Consider the following 22248-nt stretch of genomic DNA (forward strand, 5'->3'; position numbering starts at 1 on the left):
ATCCATTTTCTCATTCGTCTCTGTATGCAAAATTTCTGCTTGTGCCTCTCCTATAAACATTTTTCTTCCCATCCCCCATTTTGAGTTGAGGGACTCATCTGTGAGGCACTCACGCGAAATGGCTCCATTATACCATTCCAAGAATGCCACATGAAAACCCCCAAAGAGAAATTCAAAATGTGCAACACTTCCACACCAATCGAAACAACTTCTTTAACTCCTTTAGCCTCATACAACGACGACTTTAAAATACAAACTGACAGAGGCCTTTTACAACATAATTATTTAATTCAACATAATATAAAACTTTAAAAATAGAACCAACTCAAGCATTCGGGTGGTGTGCTGCACACCAACGTGTGCAATGATGTGGTGCTGTTGTGGAAGACAAAAAATCCATTTGAATCAGTGTTTTAGATTCGAGGGTGCATTATGAGCAAAAAGGATCCCACACATAATGTCTCAATGCATCGCAATATACATAGCTGATGGTAAACCGCACACAAGAGAAAATATCAAATTACATTTTGTATTTTTTATCCACCATCTTTGATCGTGATATATGTCATAATTTGGTGTTGTTCTCAATGAATTTGTCTCGTCGCACAGAAGAGTCTATATAAATGCAAAGAGACGTATATATACAACATTATGTGAAAATTACAAACGTGACTCAATAGACGACTTCTCATATTCCTTTTCACCATTAAACACACCACATTTTCATTTCACATTATTCAGGAATGAATGAGTTGAGCATTAAATGAGTGTATTGTTCTTGTGTAAACTTCTATTCGATCGGTTTGTTAATAGTGGTAGGAGATTGAGAAAAAATAAATAAAACAAACATTTCCTAATGAATAATAAATTGCAGACAAGAAAATATCTACAATACTCTCTTTAGTGCACTCACAGATGAAGAATCGAGGGTCTGGCGACATTTGAAACCACTCAGCCAGCAAAAATTCAGCAGACTCTTGAGGTATATAATACGCTGAGACATTTTCAACGGCGTCGGTTAAATAATTTTTTAACTGAAGGATTCTTTATAGAAAGAAAGCAAAAAAAACTCTTCATTCAAAGGATTTTATACTCATTACTTAAACTTTTTAAATTCTTAGTCAGTTAGATAGTTTTTAATTGAAAATTATGCAAATCGCAGAATTCACCTATCTCCAGACTATATAAAGCAAACAGGCACACTCAAGAAATCTTGCTGTGCAGCATATTTTCGTTATCTTATAGCTGGATCCTCAACTGTGCACCTCCATCATGTGCACATATTTTCCATTTAGATACAGCACTTTGCATCCTCGGAATTCCTCAATGCAATGGCATCTGAAATACACGCACTGAATGCTTAAATGTTCAAACACAAACATAATTCCTCGCTTTTAACAACATCTCCGGTATATATGCTTGCTTACCACTAAATGGAGAGAGAGATGGTAAAATTTGTAAACCTTCGGGATGTATTTTGCCTCATTCAGCATAATCTGAGGATTTATCTCTCTTATGACCAAAGAAACTAAAATCTCTTGTTTTTTCTTTATTACTTCAGAAAAATTTTTCATTCCTTTTTGCTATATGTACTTAAAAAATGTTCAATGGTGCGAAAAAAATAATGAGTCAATTGCTTCTGAGTATACAGACAAATTTCAATTTTGTCTTCTCCTTTGTACAGCCATCGGTTTGTAATTTTTAATCCATTTGAGATGAGTCATGGAATGCCAATGGCACCTTCATGGACCTTTTCACAACATAATAAAATACGTACACGCGTATTTAATTCACCTTTAATGTAAAAATCAACAAACTGAAATGACGAATTTTATTTATTCTACTGAAACTAACATTTAAGAGCAAAAAAATAAGAAAGTTTCTTCTAGATCACCATTAGTTCATGCGATAAAGATCACGTACTGTCTATTCCAAACCCTTTTTATTTGGTAAACGTAAAAATAAATGAAGAAAATCAAATATTTGATTAGTTATGACAAATTGTTAAAGAAAACACACCCGAAAAACTTCCAATAGCTTTTTATACGCATAATTTCAACAAGTTTTCTTAATTAATTCTCTCAAAGATGTTTTTTTTTTGGTTCATTCAACAGAAATCTTCACTTCAGCTCTTCATCATAATTTAAACCGGAATTCAAGAGAAATAAAAAATATAAAATCAGCAAGAATCTTCATGCAATTCCAATTTGACATTTTCGCCAAATTTCAATCTTCCACCTCACACATAATTTAAAATTTCTTAATTTAATATTCTTCTTGTAAGTTCTTGAAGATTATTGTGGAAAAAAAATCTGAGAATTCATTGATTATTTTCTTCGTACTAAATTTCCAAAATGCAGGTGTTTGTATTAATGTTAATTACTCGTATTAAATATTTATGAGTCCTTAAAAAAAGAAGGTTTGATAATAAAGAATCTTCTTTCGATTTCTTATGACCTTTGAAATGTAACCATTACAAATTTTATTTCTCTTTTAACTTTATTAATTTTCTTTTATCGCACAATCCCACACATTTCTCGCGCAATCCATATAAATTTGAACAACCTACAATCTAAATTAAATTAAATATCAATAAATAAGTATTGGAAAAATTAAATGGCTCAAAGAGGAAGAAACTCATTGACTCATCTTGGATAAGAAAAAATAAGGCAGAGCTTTATAAAATCTGAGAATAAATGGCAAAATGGAAAATTTTACCGACATTAATAACATAAATATAGAAAAAATTAACAAAATTCTAATGATCTCAAAATAACGTAATCGAATAGATATTGTATGTATACCTATGTATTTTATGAACAAACCTAGCGCTACATGTAAAATAATTTTTCTCCGATAAATAACTCTTGATAAAATGTCCAAAAGTACATGTGAATGAGTTAGGAAAGTCATGGTAGTACCTGACAAAAATTTGATTTTTCCTCTTATGGCTTATCAATCATCTAAAGAAGCCGTCCTCCTCAATCGATCAAATTCAAATATGAAAAAAAAAACATTTTCAGCCTACCCACAACACAATGAACCTAGTGGAGCAAAGAGGCAGTGAATATTGAAAAAAAAAAGAAGGCACCTTTTTCAGCGATGGAACATCAATTTATATTCAACACATTTTCAGATGAGAGACAAAACTCCCAGACCAGAAATTCCAACTTCTCTCTGGATCTCTGCCTGCCAACTTCTTCTGATACCTATATGTATATTCTTTCTCAGTTGCACGTCTCACCTTTCCCCGAGTGCAGCAGTATACATCCAAAAACTTGGCGTTGATTGAGACATAAAAATGCCGAAGAGACTAAAACAAGTTGACAGGAAGACATATTTGGGACTCCTTTTTTCGCTCTCCCTCATCCACATCTTGTGCGTGTTATATATATATTCTAAATCAGGAAAATCATAAAAGATATCGGCAGCAGAGAGCAAAACAATAATAATCTGTAATAATAGAGCTCGAGGAATGGAAGTAGAAACAGCTAAACAGACTACAAGAAGGGTAGGAGCTTCGTTCACACAAAAAAATTCCAAATGGATTTTGCTGATTTCTTGTCTCGTGCTTCTTCTTTTCTTCTCACCGTGCACAGACGAGAATGGTTGGCGATGTAAGAGGTGCACACAGCACATCTACCTGGACAAGACAACTTTTGCGCACTCCCTCCCGCACCACCGAACGATTGAGCAGAAAAATTGGATTCTTTTCCTTCAGCCTCACCGCTCTCTGATCAGTGGAAGTCGCATCGTGGTCTGGAGGAAAAAAAAGAGCCTCTCCGCAGCTCGTTAGTGTGACTTTTGTTGGATATTCTGTTTTCATATTAAATTCGTGAGTCTTCTATTAATGAGGTGTTTCATGGAGATTCTCTCACAGACGCTCTCTCCCCACACTGTGCGCCACATTGTATTTAGTGAATGCTGACGGTGATCAAATATGAAACATGATCAACATTCTTCTCAAGGTGACGTCATCCCGGGGCAGAGTCTTAGCCTAGATCGTCTTGGGCAGTTGAGTCTTTCATTCCTCACACAGAGAATTGTGTTCTCTCTGTCTCAGAAGCACCGGCAGCATTTCCCTCAAAAGGTCAAAGATTAAGATTCCGATTGTAGATAAGAAAAGAGAATTGAAAAAGAAGGAGCGATGAAACAGTAGTCGTACCCTTAGATTCTTATAGAGAGTCCAACTGTAATGCTTAAATTTCTCAAAAGATTAGAGTTTTTCTTAGATTTCTAGGATCATTGCTTTTAAGTTTTCTTTCGTTTTCGAAAGAAATATCTAATGCATCGGGTACAAATTGCGAGAATTCCTTTCCTTATTTTTTCCCTAATATTTAAACCTTATTACAAAACAATCAGAACAAAAAGGGAGATGAAATATATTCAATAGATCTTCTAAAGATCAAAAATTATTCCTACTCTCAAAAACTTAAACCTAAAAAGAAGATTAAATGGTTAATAGAATGAGTAGGATTAGTTAAAAGAATTTGTAATTTCCCTGAAAATTATGTACATTTCTATGCAAAATAAATATAACAAAAGTTTTACTTCCCCATGCTAATACCATCTAATGTTTGAAAAAGAATTCTTTCAAGTCCTCTATGGCCAAAGTGCAGTATAAGCACATCTCTAAGCTGGACCATTAGCATTATGTTCATAGTTAAGACGACAAAGATAAGCCCCTAAGAATCCTCAAATGGGTTACTACACTATACAGATATGGAAAATTGTGAATGCATTGGCGCACTGCAAAAAGCAACAACAGCAGCAAAATATCTTCCTCGTAGAACAGCACAAAAGTACCATGAACTTGTCCTCAAACCTGAACAGAATAATACAATATAATCTGCGCGCGAGCGACATTACCACGAACTTGAGCGCGTGCAAAAAATCTCTATAAATGGCAGAAAAGAACTTCCCTCCTCTTCTTGTACCTATACCAACCCTACCCCCACATTCTATCTCAAGACATTTTGTCGTGGCGGCGCCAACAAAGACAATGCAACCAGAAGAAATCTCATTTATATAGCATAAAATGGGAAGAAGTTTACCAAAGGTATTTATACCTGTGTGTTTGGGTGAGATGTCGTCTGTTACCCTCTCAAGAGTCAGCATCCCACCGTCATTCCAATGCCAAAGCACCACTGTCCAGGGTAATTTACATAAAAATTCCAAGTGGAATACGCGAAAAATTACTCTTGTTACGTGCCAAAGCATGAGATATTGCGTCATTTACACAACTCCTAAATGCACTTTTTCATGTGCTTCATGCACCCCTCTTTGCTCACCAAAACCACCATTCCACTTATTGTGCGAGAACGCCGAGAACAAGAAGGAAAACCTTTCAAACAGGAATTTCTTCACGTTCTTACAAACCACGATATGAGGAGTTCCATGTACTCCCGAGGAAATATTTATTTTATCATTTGAAGCGGGCCTTTTTTGACGGAATGCGAATTGCTCGAATATTAAATATTTATATTTGTTCCGTCCAAGAGACGAGACAAACTTCAAATAAACTGTTTTTTTTCGGGTAGGTAGTTTTATAGCTCCCCATGGGCATTCTTCTCTGGTCACGTAAGAAATTTATATAAGTATAAGGCGCTTCTCTCTGTCTTATCACTTTTGCCTATTTCAGCTAAGACGAAGAAGAAGTGAAAAAAAAGCTTGAATACCAGGATCTGAGAGACAGAAGATAAATCTTGCACCCAATCGTCAAGACGTTATTGTTAAATGGGCATCGTTTCGTTATTTATTTCCATCACACAGATTCAGAAGCGTTTACCAATTAACATGAGGCAGAACTTCTTTTTCATCTTTTGGTTTTCTGCCTTTCATTTGTTTATTTTTGATTTTAACATTTTTTTCCTTCTTGCCTTGTGTAGAAGAAGCTCACCTGCCTAGAGAAGATGCTATATAGTCTGAAAAAAAAATTAGGGAGAAATATGGACTCAAATTCTATCACATCTCACATATTCGTCAGTGCGGAGAGGTAGCTATATCTACTAAAGAGAGGATGAAAAATCGTTAGAAAAATATATATAATACTGCGTCTCTTTAGCCAGACTTGACGAAGTCCATCACCAAGTATTGACCTTCACCGGGTCGACAGTGTCTTCGTTTTTTTTTTCTTATAATTCTATATAAATATCAACAACAACAAAAAAGCTTGAGAGTCAAATACGTTACGTTACGTTACGTTACGTTAAATGGGGTCCGGAGACTTTCATCTCCTGTGCACTGCGGCCCATGTGGGCCTATTGTGCATCCCCTTGGTTAGTGTTGGATATTGAGGCGTTTAATAAATTTGACGACCTCAATTGGAGTAATGCTTTTTGGGAGAGGCAATTTGCAGGTGCCTGTGCCCAAATGCAACCTCCTAGAGTGGACCCAAGCGTCACACTGGCAGAGTAAATGTTCGGCAGTTTCTACTTCAGAATTGCAGAATCTGCAAACGTCGGTGTCGGACCTGCCGAATTTTTTAAGCATGTAGTTCAAAGGGCCATGGCCCGTTGCGAACCATGCGTAAGTTCTAAGCAACGGTTTGCTCAGATTAATGATTTCAGGGTGTTTTGGTAGGCTCGTTCCGAAGAACTTTTTAGCCTGTTTCATCCCCTTAGAGGTATTCCAGTGGTGTGTTCTGCGTTCGAACTCCCATTCCCGGATACGACTTTTATATTCACTTGCAGCGAAACCAAAAACGGGTTCTGGCCCTATTAGGCTTTTGCTAGAGCCAAGTCTAGCTAGCTCATCTGCCATTTCATTCCCGCTAATGTTCGAGTGGCCTGGGGCCCATAGCAGTGAAACTTTGTTCTTCTGAGAGAGTTTTTTCAGATTGTTATAGCATTCCCAAACTAGTTTCGAGTCAAACTTTGCTGAACTCAGTGCTAGTAGGGCTGCTTGACTATCTGATATAATAAAAATTGTGGCGTTGCGGTAATTCCTTTTCAGACATTGCAGGACGCAAATATCTATGGCGAAGGTTTCCGCCTGGAAGACGGTGGGATGTGAGCCTAGAGGGATAGCCTGTCGATAGCCAGGTCCAACTACTCCCGCTCCCGTACCTTCTTCGGTTTTGGAGCCATCTGTATACCAGATGCACGCATGCTTAGGTAGTGATGAGATGACGTCCTTAATGAGGTCTCTGCTCTCCAATCGTACCTCGAAGTTCTTGTCCGTATCTATCTGTTTAGACATGCAGTCAGAGACAGGATGTATAATACCCTTTTCCTGCATTTCCAGTATGATACGGAGATGTCCAGTTAAATTGCCTGGTTTAAGATTTTGCCTAAGGTGGATCCTGTGGGCACCGAATGCCGCCGCACTCTTGACAAAGATATGCAAAGGCGGTAAATCCAGCAGCACTTCCAGGGCAGCCGTAGGAGAGGTTCTCATTGCCCCACTAGTGCTGAGACACGCTAGTCTCTGCACTTTGGCAAGGGCATTTCGCGCACCTATCTGCGTGGTTTTTGGCCACCAGACCAGCGCAGCGTAAGAGATTATTGGTCTGACTATAGTTTTAAATAGCCAGAGGGTCATTTTGGGGTTTAGTCCCCAAGTTTTGCCAATCATTCTTTGACAGGCGTAGAACGCCTTTGTTGCTTTGGCAGTTATTTTATTTATGTGGGTATTCCAAGTCAATGACTGATCTATATGAATCCCCAGATATTTTACTTCTTTAGAAAGAGGTATAGAGATCCCATTAATCTTAGGTGCCGAAATATTCAGCTTTTTCCTATTCGTAAATGGGACAACCGTTGTCTTTTGAGGGTTGACAGACAGACCCCTCTCATGACACCAATTGAGTGTCAGATCAATAGCACTCTGCATGCGATCTGATACCACATTATCAAATTTACCCGCGGTCATAAGGACCAGGTCATCTGCGTAACCTTGGGCCCCAAACCCGCAGTCGTGTAATTTGACAAGTAAGTCGTCCATCACCAGGAGCCAGAGAAGAGGTGAAATTACTCCTCCCTGTGGACATCCTTTCATGACAGCGATGGTTTTGGTTGAACTGCCCAATTGAGCAGTCACTCTGCGTGTTTTTAACATATTAGTAATCCAGTCTACTGTAGGCACTTCTATGCCCTTTTTCAGAGCTGTTTGTCTAATTATGTTAAAGTTGCAATTGTCGAAGGCTCCTTGGATGTCCAGGAAAGTACATACCAGCACTTCTTTGCAATCAAGTGTACGCTCAATCCTTCGAACGAGTTCGTGGAGAGCTGTTTCAGTGGATTTGCCTGTTTGAAAGGCATGTTGACTTTTATGAAGTGGTCTTTGGAGTAGAACCGTACTTCTAATATGGTAGTCAACTAGTTTCTCCATAGTTTTTAGGAGAAAAGAGGTCAGACTAATTGGTCTGTAAGACTTGGCCTCGGTTGCGAGTCTTTTCCCCGCTTTAGGGATAAAAATCACGTTAACCTTACGCCAAGAACCGGGCACATAAGCAAATCTGTAACTTGCCCTAAAAATATTTATAAGATGGGGTAGGAGTAGTTCTAAACCCTTCTGGAGTAATGCAGGGAAGATCTGGTCTCCTCCGGGGGACTTAAAAGGGCTAAACGAGTTAACAGCCCATTTGACCCTAGCCGGGGTGAAGATTCCTGCCGGTTCACTGCAGATATTATTTGGGAGTACCTGATGACATAAGTCATCTTCAACCTCTACATCATCTACAATCCTAGATTCTGGGAAATGAGTTCTAAGAAGGACCTCTAATGTTTCCCCATTTGATTTTGTGTAGCTGCCATCGGCTAGCTCAATGGACCCTAAAGGGTTAGTATGATCTCGAGAAAGAGTTTTGTGGAGTCTCGAAGCTGCAGGAAGATCAGAGATTCTCTCACAGTACGTCCTCCAACTCCTCCTTTTAGATCTCCTAACCTCGGAGTTATAGTCAGTTAATGCTTTGCGATAAGGGCCCCAATTCCCTGTATTTTTAGCATTATTAAAGAGTTTACGAGTAAGCTTCCTTTTGAGCTCAAGCTCTCGATTCCACCACGGGACATCACGTCGACCTTGGACAGTAATCATAGGGGAGCTGCTCTCGTAAGATTGAATTATTGATAGTTGCAGCTTATTCGCTACCAACTCAAGTTCCGCGCTAGATTCGATGCTCTTATCAGAGAGGACGAGATTCTGTTGCAGATGTAACTTATACTGGTCCCAATCCGTATTTTTTGGGATTCTGAGTCTGGTTTGATGTATCTGAGGCACTGTTAAGTCAAACCCTATAAACATATGGTCCGACATACTAGCCTCCTTCAACACTCGCCAGTTATGTATTAAGTCAATGGTAGTAGAGTTCGTGAGAGTGAGGTCTAGAACCTCTTCTCTAATTGCATTGACAAAAGTAGGGTTGCTACCTATATTAGCAAAGTAAATCTCATTATGAATAAAATATTCTAAAAGGGACTCACCTCGCTCATTTATATCGCTGCTTCCCCAGGCAGTGTGATGCGCATTTGCGTCGCAGGCGATGATGAGCTGCTTATTGCTCTGTTTACAGTGCTGTATGAGTCGATCACCAATCTCTGGAGGGGGGCACTCATCTTCCCCTGGGAAGTAGGATGACGCTAGGATAATTTCCTTGGTTCCTCCTTGAGGTAGTGCAACTTCAATGGAGACTGCTACGAGATCTCTGCTAATGAATTCGCACAAAGGGAAGATTTTATGCTTAGGGTTGAACAGGATGGCCGTTCTGGGCCTATCGCAACCTGTAGCATATATTATCTTCCCGTATTTGTTGTTGGGTAGGCCCAACACACGTCCATTGTGCGCCCAGGGCTCCTGTATAAGAACTAGATCCCATGAATTAAGCGCATAGAGGCGGCACAAGTTAGCAGCCGCAACTTTAGCCCTGTGTAGGTTAATTTGGACGCATTTGAGGCTACACAGGGGATTAATGTTGGTGTGGGTGTTCATCGGGATTTTGTATGAGGGCGTGGGTCGCCGCTCTTGCCCCGATGGTAATCATTTCGGTTCCCTTGACCTGACCCCCGTCTCCCATAATTATTGGGATGGGGCTTGGGATCGGTGCCTCTGTTGCGAGGATTGTATCCTGTACGTGGCTTGCTAGATGAACCACTGGTGGAGGGCCTGTTCAGCTCTTCGCGCTTAGTCCCATTTGTCACCCTTCTCGTACTGGTAGGGGCGGTTGGGGTGCTGGCAATGGGGTTGCTCTGCCCCTTACTCCCTGTTGTTGCATTACCCTCTCTATCATTAGAGTTTGAGGGCGCGTCGGTCGGTGGATTAATCACCTTCCTGGGCCTTGCCGCAGACCTACCTCTAGGGGCATTACCGGAGGCGTTGCCGGAGGCACTAGGTGTGCTGGCAGCTTGGGCTTCACCAGTGGGACGTGCCGTCTCCTTCCTGGGATGGGGTTTATTCAGAGTGCGCTTTAGTCTAGCATACACAACTCCAAACATCCAGTAGATCTCAAATTTGTTGTCTTTGAGGCGCTTCGAGGACTCTCGGTCGAGCGAAATTGTCAGGACGACCTTGTTGCCATCCATGCTTCGGTTCAGCACTCTCCACTCCTCGGACCTAAGGCAGGCATTCTGCACTCTAATCCTTTTGAGGATCTTCTCAGTTGGCTGATCCTCACACCTCGGAAGGTGGAGGATGTAGATCTCAGGTCGGGGAATATTATTTTCCTCCAAAACCACGAGTTCAGCTCCTTCCCAGGGTTTAATCCTAGGGATGGTATCCCGAATCCATTGTGCCGTCTCCTCGTTGACACAGGAGAGAAGCATCCAGCCAGGCTTGTGGGAACAGCCTCTAAAATTAGGCCTGATGCTCTCTTCCTCTTGTTCCAACATCAGCTCAAGAAGAGCATTCTCAACAGAGATAATCTGCTCCGTCGTGAGCAGCTGGTAAGGATACCCTTGTTGGGATATAGCGAGTCGTTTCGTAGATGTCACTTCGCTATACAGCCTCGGTTGACGCGCAGAAGACTGCGTAGCCGAGTTTCGCTGCTTTTTTGTGGCTTCTTGACCTACTATAGAATCATCGGAGCGATTCCTTTTACTTGCGCCAATTGTCTCTCTACAACGTTCACGGGCTACCGACTCATCGAGCCCTTGACGGATGAGATAGCGCATACGCTTTCTTGCGGCACCGCTGAGCTTTATCTTGCGAGGCTTAGGCTTCCCAGAAGAGGGATCCTTTGAGTCCTCGCGAGGTTTAGGCTTCCCAGAAGAGGAATCCTTTGACCCTTTGCGAGGTTTAGGCTCCCCGGAGGGGAGATCCTTTGACCCCTTGGAGGATTCAACAGCAGCTGAAGCATTCCTAGTTTCGACAGGATTTGAGGCGCCATCTGAAGCTAATAGCTCCTCTTCATCATAATCCATCTTAGAATCACTCAGAGGCGATAAATTCGCCTCATTAAATGGTGGGGAGTCGTTACCGAACTCTTCAGGGGGTGCTTTAGAAGCGGCAGCTCCCTTAGTGGTTAAATTGGGGTTGTCCATGGACAGTGCAATTTAAACAGGTTTTAACGCAAACTTAGCTTATGTTCGTGTTCCAGGCAGGCCGCAGATTATCCACAATGACTCAGGTGACTCTCCGCAACAATCGTACAGGAAAAAAATCACACTGCGACACTATTTTTCGCGTGAGTCTGTGCACTTAAACACTACGCATGCAATGCGATATGCGAAAATAAAGAAAAAGCAGCGCGCGAAACTTTGGGATTGGCCAACTGCGACACTATTTCCCACAACGGACTGTCGATCAGCTAGTGGTGCTACTCACTCCAGTGAGCCACACTGGTTCACACACACAGACGCAAATTCCCGTTCGCTTGCTAAATCAATCTCTTATGGCACCACCGCGGGTGGAAAACTCGCGATAAAAACCGCACAAAGTCTCAGGCTCGGGTGAATCCTTCTTTATCGGCTCCTTAAGACACTAGATTACACTTTCCACACTATCTTACTGCACACGGCCGAAAAATCCAAGAGATACGACCAAAATTCGCGCAGCGTTACGTGAAGGCGTGTTAAGCTTAAAAGTTGCAAAACCGGTCTCCGAGAGTCAAATAAAAAATTATAATTCTCTTCTCATTCTTGCGGGAGAGTAATCTTCATAATTTATTGTGAATTTAGCATTAGTGCGAGCATCAATGTATATTCGAAAAGTCGTTGATGCTGATTCATCCAATTTTCGGGGCAAAATCACATCCAAATTAACTCGAAAATCAAGTGTTTCCAGTCAAAAAATCTTCACTTTCTGCGCGTTGTCGTCGTTTCCTTATACACCATCTCATCATCACATCGCGCATATACCCACAACATGCCTTTTGATTCGTGGTATTAAAATAAAAACTTCGAACCAGTTTATTCTTGTGGGACTCGTTAAAATTAATTTATAATCTGTCAAGAAAAGGTGGGGACTCACATGTGAAAAAAATCTGACAAGAAAGTGAAAAAATTTTAATAAAAAAAATGTGGAAAACTGAATTTTATTGCCTGCGATCATTTTGATCATTAGATAGTTTTTCTTGCAAATTCTGCGAATTCTTATTCTTTAAAAATGCGATTCTTAAGAAAATCTTTCACTTTGTAAGACATAGAACCCTTCTAATTATAATTTTTATAAAAAAAAGTTGCCTGAATAAAAAGGACATTTTTTCTCACATGAGATTTTGAAGTGTTTAATTTATTCACATGGCAGTGTCTCGTCTTTTAACGACTGACAATTCCCATAAAATTAAATAAGTGGCTAATGCATGAGTTGGCCCCTCTTTTGGGTGCGCAACACGTAAATCCCCGGGAATTTTTTTAATTGTATTATGCAAAAAAAAAGGAGCAATATATAATCATGTTAGGTGTATGATTGTAATCAGAAATAAATGTCAAACATGAGAGTGGCTGAGTTGAGAGGAGCAAATATGACCAGAAAAAGAGACAAGTTCATGGAATCTACACGAAGAAGCACACAGAGGAGAACTTTGAATTTTGTCATGTTTAAAAGGAGAAAAAAAAAGAAGAAAATTTAAGACTAAACGACTCGATGACGCGATTTATGCTGCCGATGCCAGAGAAAAGTGACATGCGATCAGCAAAGCGGCTGTCAGACACAACCAAGAGACCCCTCCCTTGATGGATTAGCACGAGATATTCCCTCAGAAATTCTAAATTCATTTACTGGATGAGCTCATCACAATGAGAAAAAGAATCTTTCACTAAACGATAGAAAAGAGAGAAACTAAATAATTTTCATTGCGCGACATTTACTAAACGGATCGAGAATTAAATTAAATTAAAAAAAAAACTTTATTGGATTCTAGGTAGATTCCTTTCTCATGGGACAATGCTTTAAATTACAATTTTGTAGTGAAGACGTGGCACTTGTTCATGTTTATGTCTCCCGCGTTCTCTCTTTCAATATGGTGCCCTCCCCGCGTTTTCTTCTCCATCCATTCCTCCAACATCTCATAAACTTTATTATTTCACCTTTTCCCAAAGCATGCGACACCTCAGTGGCTCCCCCCCACCCACCTTGTCCTTCACATCCACCTTACTTCTCTGCCCCACACCTCCCATGGCTTCGACATTCATTTAATCAAATCACGTCTCTAATTCTTTTGCGCGATCCTCAGCGGGTACCCATCAGTGAGGCTGATCTTATCGCGGGCTCGAGCGAAGGCACGCCACATCCAAATGCTATGTATACATACATATATATGTGTGTGCTCCGCCACGAGATCACCTCTCTTTTTCTCTTTGAATTACCCCGAAGACGACGACCAAAGATGAAGAGGAGAGTATTGTGGTGGAACCAGATCGCAGGCAAAAGTACACACACCCATGTGAAGAAATTCATTTAGGATCGGAGAGACACAAGAACCACCATCAACAAGAAGTGGAATGTCTGGTGCTCTTTTGATGACTCAAAGAAATGACTTTTATTGCTCTTTTGGCAACATGTGTATAAAGTAGTCAATGGCGTGAGAAAATACACAGGAATTTTGTATTTTACCTCACTTCTTCCTACCCATTGCCTCAGGTTTTACATACCATACTACCTGTAGGTACATACATATATGTATATAATATGAAATCATCTAAACGTGATCTTGCACTAAATTGCCATCTCGAAATCACCTCTTTCCGGTTCCATACCCCAAAAAAGAGTTTCAATTCTCAATCTCCAAAAGATTTTTGATTTTTTTTTGTTGTGAAATTAAGATGGTTTCTTCCCTTTAAATCCATCCATCTTCACACTTTTTCTTTAGAGAAAAATCTTATTTAGATTTTCTTTTCAAAAAAAAAACTTCAAAGTGAAAAATTTTTCGTTGACAATTTCTTTAGAATGCATCATCGATCATTGAACTAAATGAGCTAAACTAAAACCCATTAACATGGCCCTTTCTCTCTATTTAACACCACGTTTAGTTTTTTTTTATAAAACAAAATAGATTGCACCATTTAATGAAACAGCACAACCAAATCCCACCTGTCATTGACTTCATCTCAAGAGTCTCAAGGTAAAGATCACTTTTTTTTCTCAACTTCATCTTCTTTAGCAAGCACAACAAAATATTCCACCATCTCCCCCGAAGCATCACTCCATTAAATCCGTCAAAATATTACTCACAGCGCCGCAGAGAATGAATTCACATTTTTAACCGCGTTATTGTTCCCCCGACAATTGTTTTTTTTTTCTCTTCTGTACCTATATATTTATATATTTTTAGTTTTAATGGCAAAAGCTGTGAGAAAAATTTTGTGTGTGGATTGAGAAAAATCACCACGAAGAATTTAAACATGAAAAATGGCAGAAGAAAACTTTCTTCTCCCACATAAATATGAAATTCTTTTCACTATATGTTATTTCCGAATTCTTAAGCACGAGACTAGTCGAGAATATATATTCCTTATTTCTATTTATACAGGCACATGCCGAGAAGTGGAAAATTAATGATGGGTCGTAAGAAACAAAAAAGTGTAGGTGGAAATTGCCCATATTGGTTGTTTTAATCACTGACGTATAATCACTGAAAAATTATAATCACACAAGAATTTTTCTTTTCTCTTCTTTTTTTTTGGGGGGACTTCTTCTCTGCTTTTGGAACATCTCCCAATTCTCTTTAACTTGTCACCCGTGTCGGTGTTTTATTGTACACAATATTTGTCTCCGCATGAGATGAAAAGCCCATAGCACTCCCCAGAGGTGCACATAAAGTGCATGAACATTGTAGGTCTTCCAATTTAATGGGACAGTGATTCTTCTGTTGACCAAGAAGAATTTTTAAACCGAAAGAATTTATTTTTTGAATTTCCCTCTGAAGATTAATAAAGATTTTAATTTATTTAGCTTTTATTGTTTGTCTGTTGATTTTATTTTCTGAAATATTATATCAATCAAAATGTAAAAGTATAAGGATTTAAAAAAGAAACTTTTTTTTTGTCTTTGTAAAATCCGAAATTCTTTTAGAAGGAAATTTATTTCACTGTCATAATAAAACGAAAAATAAAAAAAAACTAAAATTTACTACCAATAAGTCAGCTTAATCCGTTTCTAAAATCAGGTTTAAGTTTTCAAAACAATATTTAGACTTTTACGCTAAGATTGTCTTTTTTAAGATTAGGCTTTTAAGGTTATAAACTTAGAACAAAGTTGTGTCGAACCTGAATGTATTTTTTGTGATTTTGTTCCACTAACTACACTTTTTCGACTAAAGTAAACGCAACCTAAAATAAACTTAGGCTTACCTAAAAAAAAATGCAGGATTTGCTTAGAAAAATCAGGCATATATTTAAAATTTAGGCCTAACTTCAAAAATCTTGGGCTAGTTTAGGAAACTATCTTAAAAAGTTTAGAACTAGGTTAGGAAAGTCAGTCCTACATTTAAAAACTTAGGCCTACTTTAAATAAAATCAATAAATAATCCGAATACAATATCAACGACCTATATCTCAGAGTTGAAATAACACCTATATAAGAAGTGAGAAGAGGAGTGAGAAAACATAAGGTAGGGCCCTTTTTGGCTGTTTCGTGTTGAAGTTATTGTTGTCTGTTGTGCGACATACAAACTGCATATTATCATAGTTTGTTTCTCAGTTTATTATTACTCCGTGTCTCCTTATAAGTGTTGTTTATACCCCCGAGAAGAAAATGAAGAAAGAGGAGGGAACCGAATCAGAGGAAGTCAGTGAAGTGTGCAGAACATTTTTTTGGGCAGAAGCTCCGTATGTATCCACAAAAATTTTCAGTGTGGAATGTTAGATAAAAATTAATGAAGAGGAAAGGAAGAAAAAGAAACTAACAATAAATTCTCGCCACCACTGGACTCACTTTTACACTCACCACAGGATGTCGAAGTATTTTAGATGCCGAGAAGAGGAGTATACTACCACCAAAAGGTCCAGCATTAATGGTACAAAAAAGAGGCCCTAAATGGAAGAAGGTCTTTTTACGCAGTGTTAGAGTCCTGGGCTATGCAAGAGAATGGATGAAAGAGAGAAAATAACACACTGTTCAATTCAAAAGTCTTTTCCTTCATCGTCGCAGTGAGTGTCTGCTGAAGTTGATGCCTTCACCATGATTTCTGGCAACTCCACAAATATTCGTAGCAGCACCCAGAAGATCTAACAAAACAAGACCGACATTCAATTCTCACTTGTTCCACCAAACATTTATAACAACACACACACACGCCATCCTAAAACATCTCTTCCCACCGTGCAAGAATTAAAAGAAGAGAAGAAAAAAAAACGAAAAAAAGTGTACCTTATGCATCTTCGAAAACTTCCCATTATCCAATCAAAGACTCACCGTGCATCAGGAGGTGAAGAAGGATGGAGGTTTTTCGTATATGAAGACGAAGAAGCAGGATCACTTCTCAGCATATAACCGAAGCATAATTTAATGCAAATTATCTCCGAAAAAACAAGAATATGGATAGAGGCGATAGTTGAGACGTGATAAATGTCTTTGAAACCTTCTTTTCCCTTCTTTCACATCTCTTTAGAAAATTTTCGTCTCTTCTCTTTGAATTTTTTTTCCCTGGGCAAACTCCCTGTCGGTTTCAACTTTAAAATTTTAATGGGGTCTTCGTTTGCTCTGTCCTCCTTCCTCTGGGAGATTGAATGAAAAAAAAAACCCATGACTTTTATTTTCCTCTCCAATGTGCCACAGTGATGCTCCACAAAAGTCAAAACACATATTTTTCCACTGGAGAACAACGAAAATAACCGCCTAAGTGGCTTCTCCTTTTTATTTCACTTTTATCTACCACTTTGTGCCAAAGATTTACCTTTTTTTTCTTATTCTTTTTTAGATATGTTTCTACTCCTTGGCAAGTTTTGAAAATGTGAAAAATATGGTGGAGAGAATTTTAAAAGAGTGAGAATTTTCATGGTTATAATAAATTGACTGAAATATTTTATAAGATTTCATTTTTGATTAGTTTTGTGTGATGTAAAAATATTCAAAGAAGTTGAAAATTCCAAAACTCCTGATGAGAGAGCTGCGTGTGCATTTGGTTTGGAGAAAAGGAATTCAGGTGAAAAGACCGCATGATAATCCCAATTTCTCATGATAACTCGTGTTCATTTCCCCCTAAAAACGCTTCTTTTTTTGAATTAATGAAAACGAATAATACGAAGGAGGAAAAAAATTCAAAAAATGCGTGCCGAGACAAAAACACATTTTCCGTGTGAGATGAAAAATTATTCTTTTGCCTCGAAAATATCCATTTGACTCTTGGCTCTGGGGTCTCATGTCGGTTGATTCTTTTTAATTAAATTATATGGTGAAAATTCGTGGGAAATTCTTATCGTGTAAACAAGAAAATTAAATTCAATTACCCCCAAAAAAAAAGTGAGCAACCGCCGCAGACTGATTGATTTATATTTATGGACACATATTGTACATTTTATTTTACAATCCCACCAAGAGATAGCATTTTATACAGCCCCGAAAATTTCATGTCGTGCTGATGGATAATATTGCCTTTACCATAATACTCAAATACTCAAATTTGACGATCACGATATGAGTATTTTACCGATTAATAAATACTACAGCCGTTGCTTTTCATTCCTACAAGTTCAACGGAACATTTTCTACATAACTATACATATATTTTTGATCATAACATGTGGAAAATATTTCTGGCATCATCTAACTTTTTCTCTCTCTCTGCCTTTTTATTAATTTTAATTTATATATTTAAATCATCCCCCTGACAGTGGCGATTTGAGAATGAAGATCACGTAAAGAAAAAATATTTTTATGAATGAAGGTGCTAAAAGAGGGACAAATATGTATGTATAGGAAACTTTCTCATTCAGAAAAATATTTTTTTTCTATGTCCTTTCATCACAAAGTAAGTATTATTTCTCAGAATTTCAACGAAGGCGTATAAAGCTTCTTATGAAAGAGCATCAACAGACGTGAAGATTATAGAAGAAAAAGAAAACGAAAAAGGGGAACAATTTCCACGGAAATTTACACTAATTACTTAACAGTAATTCAACTGTTTGTTCGTTCTCGCTCCTTTAGATGACTGTCTAATTGGGCTGAGTTTATAAATAAATTTACAAACATACTCTAAATGAATAATTCAGAAATATTTTTCAAGACATAATTATTCAAAGAACTTTTAGGATATATATTTTCTTCTTTTTTTCTCTTCACCTTTGTGGTTATTTAACTAAAACCGTAAGAAAACAAAATGAAATTCATTCAAGAAATTTTGCTTGAATTAAGGACAATGTTTTGGGATCTTTTATTATTTTAATTAACCCACAAAATATTATGTGGGGAATTTTATGTATATATTTTAGTAGGGCAAAATAATAGAGAAATTGTGACAGGAAGTATGTATTTAGAGAATGTCTATAATTAAAATAGAAAAGTTGACAGAAAATTATTCATGTTTTTCCTCACTGTTGCCAGTTGCAAACACATAAATATCGACCTAATTTCCATTGAATCCTCTATGGTGACAAACATCACAATTTTTTGGGTGAGAAGGTGATGAGAATCACTTCCCATAGACTTTTTTTTTCATCATCATACAGAGTGAAATTCACCAGTCAAACAAACTTAAGTTTTTTTTAAAGAATGTCTTAAATTTTCTTAGGATTTATTAAGAAAAATTTATGATTTTAAAATTTTTATTAAGCGAAATTTGAAATTTCTTTAGTCAGACAGAATGCCACCTTTTACATTCTGACCCGGAGATTTTACTTACTCCCCCCCCCCCACACCCTTAACAACAGTAACAACAAAGTAGGCCGTATATTAAGCTAGGACTATTCTTTTAAGCCGAACCTTAGTTCCTTTAAGTCAGACTTTTAAGACGCATTAAGTCCCAGTTTAACCTGATCTAACTTTGAAACCTTAGAAGCCTGACCTTAAAAAAAACTAAAGTCTAGTCTACAATAAAAGCCTTGCTAAAAAAAAATATTAGGACTGACTTTAAAAACTTAAACTTTTAAAGTCAGTTTATTCTGGTTTAGAAAAACTCTGATCTGACTTAAGACTTAACCTTCCTAAATTACAGAGTCTATTCAATTTACCGATTTTTTAGTTTTCTGATACTGCCGAAAAATAAAGGAAAAAAAAATAAAAACTGTAACCCGGAGAAATTCATCCTAAACCCGCAGCCCGGAGATCATACCCCGAAACCCGAAGTCTCCAGGTGAAACCCCTAGAGGTGGTAACCCTAAGAAATATTAACTTTCGCTTAAGAAAACTTTAAGAACCTTAAGAAATCCAAAGATTACTAGTGAATTTCACCAACTGTTCAAACTTTTCCCACCCCAAAAAAAGAACAGAGTCGCGTGCGACTTATCCTGCTCCACATCAAATCACACGCATGCCCGAAGATCAACCAAGTGGTCTGCAGAAGAATCTCATAGATGAGAGAGATTTCGGCTTGGAAGAGTATATGAAGAAGAAAGAATTAGAGGCCCAGACAAAATTGATATGAATCAGATGTTAAGAGTAAAGTAACATAAGAAGAGTTATTTATCTTCATAATTTAAACTTTGTATTTCATATTATATCTATGTGAATGCTCAAGACGAGAGACAAAATTGCGGATGTTTATCAAAATGTCAGTAAATAAGTGAAGTGGAAGAGCGACTTATATAATCACCTTCTTCCACAAAATTCACTTTTTTTCCTCTCTTCAGAGTGACTAAAATAAAATTATATATAAAGTATTCCTTCAAAATTCAAGACAGACTGTGTTTAGAGAGTCTCATGAAAAATATATTCTCAAGTCTAAATAAACTCTCATGTAAATATTATCACAGAAATTGATAATATCCACTTTTTTCTGCTCTCTCTCTCTTTACTAAATCCAGTCTCCAGATAAATATCAAAAAGAAAACAAAATTTCCTCTTATGTTTGGTTTCTTTTTTTTGTACCTCCTGCACGTAGAATCTTCCCTTCATGTCTCGACAGACAAATTTGCTTCTTCAAGTGCTAATAAGACAACTTGTCTACTTTTTTTTTTCTTATACTTCTTCTTTGCTCAAAATTGAGGAAAGAAAAAGAAATGAAAAAATGCATATTTCAAATCCTTTACAATATATTCTTCTAGGCACATTCAACTATTGCTGATGCATCTTCCTTTTATCAAGTACCGACAAACTAAAATGTTTAAGAAGTTGGAAACACCTGTACGTACACCTCACTTGCTAAACCGGCTGCTTTTTCAGCTACAAACAAGCAAACACGATATTTTATTGAAGAATTTCCTATTAATTTTATTCTTTTTTTTTGTCTTTTGACTCATTTTATGTCTATAGAGTATTTATTTTTACTACAAGTCCCCTTCATCTCTCAACTATTCCCTTTTAATACTCCACTAAAAGTCTGCCTATTATTTATTCACGCACACGAGACTTTGGTGGAGTTTCAAGATGCAGTTGAGCTCTCTCGGAATGCTGAAGATTCACATTTTATAGTTTTCTTTTTTTTCTTAACTCTTCACGTGGTCGTTCTTTCTTCCCCTTTCCCTTCCTATAGTTCCTATATAACGTTTTCATGAAAGAACGCATATGTTTAGTGCTCAGAAAACTTTTCTTATATAGGTGCCTATCGAAAGAACTGTCTTGTCAATAGTATTTCAAGATGCTCCTCTTTGTTAATACAGAAGGTTATCAAAGTATTTTAAGCATTATTATTATATAAGCATTGATTTTTTTTTAGGTTTTAGATGTAGGTATTTTAGGTTTAGATATAGATTCCTAGCACTGGATCTAAAAACTTTTAGAATGGTCTTGATGTTGATTAAAAAAAACGCTTGTTTTTTCCAAAAAAATTATTTGTATTAAAGATTGAATATTAATCTTTTTTTTTAAAAACTGTGGCATCGAGACCGAAGGCCAAAAATATTATCCCGTGCCATGGTCCGTTAAGTGTGTGAACCTCTTTGGGAGAGGGCTGTGATGGTTGATAAGCGTTGCCCTAGCGGTGCTTATCATGCGTGGGTCATTCTCTCGTGAGCCTTGATGCCGAGAGGACCAGTAACGCTGAAAGAGGGTTGGCTATCACAGTCACTCTCGGTGTATAAAACACACACAAAACAGACAACAAAAACTATTTCAACTTATTTTTATTTATAAAATAATCAAGGAATATTAATTTTTTCATTTCTAATTATTAGGAAATTGAATATTTTTCCCAATCTTTCGATATCAAATTCTGCCTTTGTACTAAACTATTGCAAACTCTAATAAGGAATGCAAGAAAAAACCTAAAAATCCTCTAAAAGAATATAATTTAGTTTTTTATTGTTAAACTTAAGATAAACAGAAAAAATCTCCAAAAAAGAACTTTTTTAAGCTTTGCTAGCTTTGCTCGTAATTCATTGATCTCCACCTGTTTAATGACCAACAATTGTTGGAGAATTCCATTATGAAGATTTTTTAATTTTTTTTTCAGTATAGTTAGTAGTTTTCTGAGCACCTTCAGGTGTTTTTCTGCTGCAAAAGAAGCCGGCAACAGGAGGGGTACATAGAAGGAAAAATTATACGGTGTAATCTATCGATTTATCAGAGATTTACTCGCTTTATCAACTTTCTTATGGCACGGCTGATAAGACCCTCAAAATAGCGCCAATATAGGTTGATCGGTGGTGTGAAAATAAATCTACTAAATAGACTCTTTGCACAGGAGAAACCTGCTCGGTCGTCGCCAGAGCTATCAAGTGCAAACACCGCTGGAAGTCGCAGTGAAAATGTACCTACTCATTAACCCTTTAAGGGCCATGGAAC

The 22248-nt window shown here is 37.7% G+C and overlaps 1 protein-coding gene across 15 annotated transcripts in view; it reads right to left on the reverse strand.

The window, feature by feature from the left end:
- LOC129790770 (interference hedgehog) overlaps positions 1-22248 on the reverse strand; it is a 43142-nt gene that overhangs the window by 19497 nt on the left and 1397 nt on the right. The gene's annotated exons all lie outside the window — the stretch shown is intronic.

This window comes from Lutzomyia longipalpis, chromosome 1, assembly GCF_024334085.1.
Source record: "Lutzomyia longipalpis isolate SR_M1_2022 chromosome 1, ASM2433408v1".
In the NCBI taxonomy this organism is placed as follows: Eukaryota; Metazoa; Arthropoda; class Insecta; order Diptera; family Psychodidae; genus Lutzomyia; species Lutzomyia longipalpis.